Below are 8,496 nucleotides of genomic sequence, written 5' to 3' on the forward strand. Positions count from 1 at the left end.
TCTATCTATCTATCTATCTATCTATCTATCTATCTATCTATCTATCTATCTATCTATCAGACAGTCTCACTTTCTAATTGTGCCTCAATTTCAGGTCTGTATTTAATGGCATGATTGTCACAATAACAGTAGTACCTAAGTGTATTAAATTAGTTAATCTCTCTCTCTCTCTCTCTCTCTCTCTCTCACACACACACACACACATACACACACACACACACACACACACACACACACACATCTATCTATCTATCTATCTATCTATCTATCTATCTGTCTGTCTGTCTGTCTGTCTGTCTGTCTGTCTGTCTATCTATCAGACATTCTCACTTTCTAATTTTGCCTCAATTTCAGGTCTGTATTTAATGGCATGAATGTCACAATAACAGTAGTACCTAAGTTTATTAAATTACTTCATCTCTCTCTCTGTCTCTCTGTCTCTCTCTCTCTCTCTCTCTCTCTCTGTCTCTCTCTCAGTCTCTCTTTCTGCATTGGAGAACACACTGTGCTTCAGTAATGGCACATAAAACAGCTTCATAATTAGCAGTTTGTCAGAGCAAAGAAGGAGTAATTATAGGCAGCGAGCCTGTTGGACTAACTGTATAGGCATTTTTCCTTTCAATTTTCCCTTTGTCTTTGCACCAGTAGCTGCCAGTACCATTCTGAAAAAGACTGGGCTTGAGCCTATGTTCTCTCTCTCTCTCTCTCTCTCTCTCTCTCTCTCTCTCTCTCTCTCTCTGAGATAGTTGTTAAGATTTTTTTTTCCTGCAAAAAAGGATTTGAGAATGAGACTGAACAACCTGTAACAAAACACATTACCCACCAACAGACAGTCACCATGATTGCACTTTTCCCTTGATACATTGCATGTTTGCATGCAAGTACATGCATGCATGTGGTGTAAGGGAGAGACACACAAAGCAGAATAAATAAAGAATTGCAGATGAGCATGCATGCACAGTTGGACACGTTAGACAGTGATAAGGATGACAAATATGGCAGAGAAAGACGCACAGGTGAAAGAGAGAAGGAGAAGATAAAAGTGTTTAAAACAGAGGGCATGGAATAAAGATTTCTAAGGTAATGTCTGGGTTATTGGACATGGTTTCGGGAGATGGCTTGACTTTTATCCAGTGGGCTTAGCCGTCCTTCTGTATGCTAGTAGAGTTAGAATGAAATAGTGGTTAGGTAGAATCAGTTAGGAGCGTGGCAGCTGTTAAGAAGAAGGAGCTGCCTCCTGTTATTTAGCTGTCATCATCATATCATCATCCCGTCTCCATTTGGTCCCATTAAAATTGTGGATTATAAGGATAATTGTGGCCTTGTCCAAACATAAAAATAAGCAGGCAAGGTCCCTGTGCTGAAGATATCTCAAAGTAATGGTTATGGATTTGAGTAGAAGATGCTGGAGAAAAGACGCCATGGGAAGGAATGTGAGTATAAGATGGAGTGTGTAAGAGTGTTTAGAAGTGCCATGTTGCCAGTTACTGACTGTGTGATTTTTTTTGGTGGAGTAATGCGTGGGAGACTGGACTGGTGTGAAACTGCAGGGTGGCTTACTGTCTGGTGCTATGAACTCCTTTAATGAGAATTTCCTTCAGTATGTGATTCATTTCTCAGGCAGTACAGTGAAGACAAGGTCTTTCCATGTAGAAGGGTGAGTCAAGCTTTGTGGAGGTAAATAAGTCAATGGACTGACACGGGGACTGCATCATATTTTTTTTTTTTATTTTAGCCTTTGTTTACCTGGCTAATGTTGGCTGAGCATGCTTGATCTTCTTCATCAGCATCCTATTTTTCATTTACACAGTTACACCCATGTTTACCCCCCTCCCCACTGGAGCAGCTGGGGGGTAAACATGTTGCTTAAGGGCACTGTAACAGTAGGTGTTGAGCTGAGGAGGAAAGTGTTTCTCATTCACTTTTATTGCCTAGATTTTCCCACCTGGTCTGGAGATACCAACTCACAACTTTCCAGTCACGAGCCGATACTTCTCTGAGCCGCCCACAGTGGTTGTTCTGGGCGACAGGTTTCATTTGTACTTCATGTGCTTCGTTTGCTTGATGTTTGAATAATGGCACTTCTTGAAAACATAAATTAGGTCTTTGTCCCGTGAATGATGAATTTCAGTTTCAAGTGATGGCATGTAATGACTGCTTTGTTCCATTTTTATTAGCTCAATAGTGAAGCTAGAGGAAAGTGAGGAGATATAAATGTGACCACATAACATGCGCTGGGATTCAAACCCACACAGTCACTGGCCCACTCATTCAGACATCCTAGAACCAACGATACAGAGAGGTTTGCCAGGTTGTATTATGCGCGCTATATTGCCCCTCGCTAAAATTGTTGATTGAAAAACTAAGAAAATGGCCGTCATGCTATAGAATAATTTTAGAATAATTTTAGAGTTATTTGTTGTCATTGCTGAGCTGCCTCAACATCAGTTCGCGGAAATTGCCTGAATTCTATTTTGAGTGACATTTCCTTTCACTGCTTTGCAGCAACAGTCTGGTAGTTGTTTGCTTTGCTTTGACAGAAATTGCCAAAAGACATTGGACTAACCAGAGTTAAAGATACTAAATTTATATTTCTTGTGACATTTAATCCATCATTTGTTTACCCAAATAGAGTTTGTACTGTTGGTGTCTAACCTAAAATCCAATTAAATTTCTTACCCCATAAAACCTTTGCAAAGTCCATTTAAGATGTTTTTAATGAGGGACCCCATATGGTGCTATGTTGTTATGTAACCACAACCAAGAGCCAAGCAGTCTTCAGTCTTAGGACCTCAGCCAACATGTTGGGCTCAGAGTTGATGACAAGTTGGTCTAAATTTACAGAGAATCAGACAATCTGTCTCTTAACTTCCTTGTGGTGTTTCTGTCTATGGCTGACTAAACTGTGGAAACTGTGAAATGTGATTTCCTCATGATTGTACGGCTATAAGAACGTCAAATCTGCCACCAGTTATCCAAACCTCTTCAAAATACAAGTCAGTAGTAGGAAGGTACGTTTAAACATTTAGAAATTTTAAAATTGTTTTATTCAATTCAAAAATGTCCCTCACTATCCAGAATTTGAATGGGGCTAAAGTAGAAAAAATTGTGGTGGCGTCCAAATAACCTTGCCAGGCTACTGTCCCAAAAATCCTTAGCTTCATCCCTGATCTCAAAATGTGTTATGGCTTCTCTGCTTCATGCTTTAAGAAATCTCAATGCAAGGGTGATGGATGGGTGCTGTGAACATTGTCATTCATATGGAAAATACAATCTGTGGAATGCCTATGTTTCTACCCAGTCACTGCACAGTGCTGTGATGTTGAGTTATGTAAGTGAAATGAGACATAAGCCAAAAAGACTCAGACTTCAGTCTGAGCGCAGAAGGTCTGCAGGGGCTTTGCTGTCTGACAGAGTTAGTCCGCAACAGGCCGCATGGTTTTGTTATACATTAGAGAGAGGGATGGACGAGGGTTTGGTTGACGAGAGAGGGAGCGTGGAACAGAAAAGACACGGTAGTGGAGGAAAGAGAGGGAGGAGAGGGAGAGAGAAAGAAAGTGAGGAAAGATTGTTAGAGAAAATCAGAGGTATCAGAGCAATAAATAGCAAGGAGGAGGCAGAAAGAGAGGAGGGAGGAAAAAAGAGAGGCAGAAAAAAAGCCTAGAAAACACCATGGAATAGTGGGAGTGAGGGAAACAAATAGACTTGAAGCAGAATGATGAGGGAGAGCGAGGGTGGGGAGAAAGAGAGAGGAGGGAGACAAAGCCATCGGCTGAATCTAAGAGAAGGGGGTTTGAAACAGAAGGAGGGGGAGCAAGAGATGAGTCAAAGAGAAGAAGGGATTGAGATAGAGAGGGAGAGATGGAGAGGAGGGGAGAGAGAGAGGAAAGTCGATCCTAATCCCATTAATCCACTTCAGTGCTGTCCTTCCCACTAGTGTACACACACATTCACACACGCACACACACGCACACACGCACACACGCACACACACACACACACACACACACACACACACACACACACGGTGCAGAATAGTGGTCAGGTATGCTGCTGTTTATCATTCAGCTCACCAATGTGCCGGCTGGACTTGCCTTTTATGATTAGGGCACTTCATACACAGAAAAGATAGTTTCATGTTCTTGCCATTTAAAGCTATGATATGTCACTTTGGGGAGAAAATTCCAACCTCTGAAAAGTTCAAACGGCTCCCCAAGAGGAAATTCAGATCCACTGAGCACTGTTTGAAGCCAGAACTTAGGCATAGCTGTTAAGTGTGGTGGTCCTGCCCTCCTGACAAGAGTCCATAGACACAGGCTTCCTCCAGGCAAAGACTCACTGCTAGCATGTTTATTCTTTTCAGATGTTTGGTGGAAATAAATCGCAAAGGATCATTGTACAAGTTACCTTTCCAATCCAAGTTACATTTGCAACCCAGTTCTTGCTATTACTGTAAAAAAACAAGCTGAAAAAGATGCAAAAATACATCCAAAAGCAAAAATGTATAATTTTTCCAAAATGGATGTACAGCGTCTTAGACAGAAACCTTTCAATTGCCGATGATGGTCACTCCCTGAAATTTAATTTACAGTACAATTCAGAAACGCTTATAAATCCCCTTAAACTGTTAGATATGGTTTGGATTGGCTGTTGTAAAGTGATGATACACTGGCAGCTTTTTGAGGCTGGGAGCTGAGAAAAGCCATATTGCCTTTAACAGATGGGGGTTACCAAATCGAGAGGGAAAAAAAATATTAGATAGACGAAGGTTTAAGGAATTATCTAGCAACCGGTCTCATGAGAAACACAATTATTATGCCTTTTCAGTTCTGCCTTCGCAACACTGAAAAAGTTGCACTGGCTTCTGCATTACATACAGTAGATGCAGCATAACTTCATAATGGAAGACACTTATAATTGTATACCAATATCTATGGTAATTCATTTGTTGCTGCTAGAGTACTCATAACTCTCACTTATTTCTTAATAGGTGGTAAGTGACAGATTTCTGATGCCAAAAAGTTCCCACATTATTCTGTGGTAAGTGAACTCAACCCAGCCCAGATGGCTACTGTGCCACTGTCCGCAGCGAGGACAGTGTCAGGTTGGTGGCTGCTAGTTTCAGCCAGATCTGACTCACATTGTCTAAGAGCCCCTCAGCCTGTCCTTGGCTCTCCTTCCCTCCTCTGTGCTGTGGCTGGTGTGTTTGTGTGTGTTTGTGTGTGTGTGTGTGTAGGCACATGACTATATGCGCATGAATGCATCTGTGTGTACAGTATGTGTGAAGTTTATGTGTTGAGTGTGCTTGCATGTGTGCTTGTATCCCTTCAGGGAGGTGTGTGTATCATAAAAGTGAGACTTTTTGGCATAATGAGGACATTTTAGGAGAATTTGGCTTGTTTTGTGAGGGTTAGGGAGTCTTAGGGGTCAGGGAATGGGTGTAGTCAGTGAAAGGTCCTCGCATGTGTAGTAACACAAACAGGGGCACACGTGTTCCCGTGTATCTGAGATGTGTGTGTGTGTGTGTGTATGTGTGTGCTTGCATGGGCACGTGTGAACTAATAGAGCTAACAGAACTATGATTCAATCCAATAATGATTCAGGACAGGTCTGCAGAGACAGCGCTGTGAGTAACACACAGCTAATGGAAACACTGGAAGAGAGAAGACAAGGATTTATGTGGAGACTGGGAACAAATACAGAGGAAGTGTGTGTGTTTTTGTGTGTTTTTGTGTGTTTTTGTGTGTTTTTGTGAATCACAACCTCCATTCCTGTGTTCATATCAAAGATGAAATGTAAGTCTGTTCTATAGTGCATTGTAGGCCAGTAGCTGCAGATCCCTTGTGTATGTATGCAGGCACACACACACACACACACACACACACACACACACACACACACACACACACTACAACATGCAAAGCAGACATACTTGCAGACGAAAGGGAAAAGAACAAAAGGAATTTGCCTTAATTTTTATGTCACTGCTCCCAACTGCCACATTAAAATAGAATGGAGTAGAAAGAATTATTGTATAGGAACTTCAGGCATGATAGTTTTAAAATAAATTGCAAAACAATGTTTCTGTCGTGTTACATATTATTTATTATTTGCCTGTATGCCTGATAGATTCCCTTGGCTGTCTGAAAGAAAATTAGAAATGCCCGTGAAGTGGGATTGTGCTTGAAGTCGTCCAGTTGTTCAAACATTTGATTGCAGCTTTTGCTGTGCGGTCGCACAAGTCTGGAGAGGGGCTATCAGCTTGGTAGAGAAAAAAATAAAGAGGGTGGGGGGAGAGAAGAGGGTGACAGAGAAAAAGAGAGGAATTGATCCACATGGGATTTAAGACAAATTTAATAGACTCTGGCCTTAAAGTAGGTCTGCTGTTCAGTAAGGGAGAGAAAGAGAGAGAGCAAAAGAGAGATAGATGGCACTGGGAAAGGAATATGAGAGAGGGACAGACAGAAAGAGAAAGAGAGAGAGAGAAAGAGGTGTAATCTGATGAAAGCCTCTTTACTCCCATGTCGCCTCACCTTCAGGCCACAAGCACTGACCAAGGCTTAGTGAGGGATCAATGCTTAGGTCACCAACACACGCAAACAGACATACACACACACACCCAACCTGGAGGTTCAGATCACTTTAAGCGCTGCGGGGCTGCACACGATACATGCACACACACACACACACACACACACACACACACACACACACACACAATCTCAAGGCACACCTGGGCTCACTTCATGGCACAGCAGTTGCAAACCACTGAACCTTGATACGTCTGTGTGGCACTTTCTAATTAGCTTGCTAAATCGATGGATGAGCGGGTGGATGGATGGATGGATGGATGAAGGGAGGGAGTGACAGATGGAGAAATATAGAATGCAGGGCTTGAGATGAGGAGCCGAGGCCAAGAATAGTCTCTGAATATACTCTGTCTTTGTTCATGGGCCATGTTGTGTGTGTATGTGTGTGTGTAGGCAGCCTGTACAGACAGAGCTGTCTTTATATACAATGTGCCTGGGTAGCTGGGTGGCTATATGTGTGTGTATGTGTGTGTGTGTGTGTGTGTGTGTGTGTGTGTGTGTGTGTGTGAGGGTGTTTATGCAAGCGTGTGTGTCTATAGGTCACTTAGACGTCTCAATGGACTTCTAGCTCAAAGCGAGAGAGAGAGAAAAGGAGAAAGAGAGTGAGAACAGAAGAGAAAGCAGAGAAAACGGGTTCTCAGCTCCCATACAAATCACCCTACTGCATTTAAACTTAATGACCCTGGCCAAGTCTATTTCACTGAGAGTGAGTGCCCCCTAGTTTTTTTTGTTTTTTTTGGCAGATAACAAACTTAGGATACGAAAACGCAAAATCAGACACATGTACGCATGATGGATGAGACAGAAAACCTGAAGGGCTCATCTGGATGAACATGAAGAAATGAGACACAAAAGCCTAGGCAGTGAAGGGCAATTCAACTGTTTAAATTGCGGCCAAACTTATTTTCCCTAGAAGTTTCCCTTTTTAACCTCAAAGTACTGGCTTAACTCAATTTGCCCCTGAATGTCTCCATATGTATATACATAGGTAAGTAGAAGCAGCTGTATCCTATTATAATTCCATGCGCATATTTCTTATCTACCAATTCCAATGCTTCATTAAAGGTATAGCACATTTATATTGAGTGCTATTTTCAAATCAGGAACACCAATTATGTCCGTGCTTTTACATTGCATCTAGACAACTTGCATGACTTAAGCCCCTTCTTTTCCACATTTCTAGGCTTGTGAAATATTGGAATATTTACTTTCATTTTTACCTGAGCACCACAGATAGTGAAATGTGACGGGGACATGAAGGGGAATCAAAAAGAAGGAAAAAAGCAGAAAAGAAAGTGGATGAGAAACAAAGGCAATCAAGACAGAGGCAAGGGCAATCACGACTAAGACTTCTTGAACTCATCAAGCACCAAAGTTATCCTCCCTGCATATTTTTAAGTTGAGGATGCTCTAGAAAAACTTGTGATGTGTGATTTGAGACTTAATTAGTTCTAAAATGGATCAAAGACTTGTAGTGTGCATGAACCCATATTATAATTTAAAATGACCATTAGCTGTTCAGTTACAATTAATCAATTAATTAAGTTAAAAATAAATCATGGCTATCTGTGCTTTTACTGGTTGCTATGCCAACTGTGGTGACCAGGGAGCTAGTGAGCCATCTTTCTTGTTTTAGCCAGTTTTTTTTATTCATGTTTATTCATAATACTTTGAAGAAAACTTTTCAGATGTTAACTGTTGTATGAAAGTTACTTTACCTTGAAGACATTTGTTTCTGCGATTATGGATACTTCGGCACTATATCTCTGCGGCACCCATCATCGCAGTAAAGAACACCCTCTCGAGTTTTATCGCTATACTACAGTGCACCTATCCATGCTAATGAAAAAGAACTACAATATTAGCTTTCTAGCATGCTCCTGTTTTTGAATGGCCATCTACGCTG

This window comes from Centroberyx affinis, unplaced genomic scaffold, assembly GCF_046629955.1.
Source record: "Centroberyx affinis isolate AG114_WGS23_722 - 3 ecotype Tasmania unplaced genomic scaffold, CSIRO-AGI_Caff_v1 ptg001337l_1, whole genome shotgun sequence".
NCBI classification, from domain to species: domain Eukaryota; kingdom Metazoa; phylum Chordata; class Actinopteri; order Beryciformes; family Berycidae; genus Centroberyx; species Centroberyx affinis.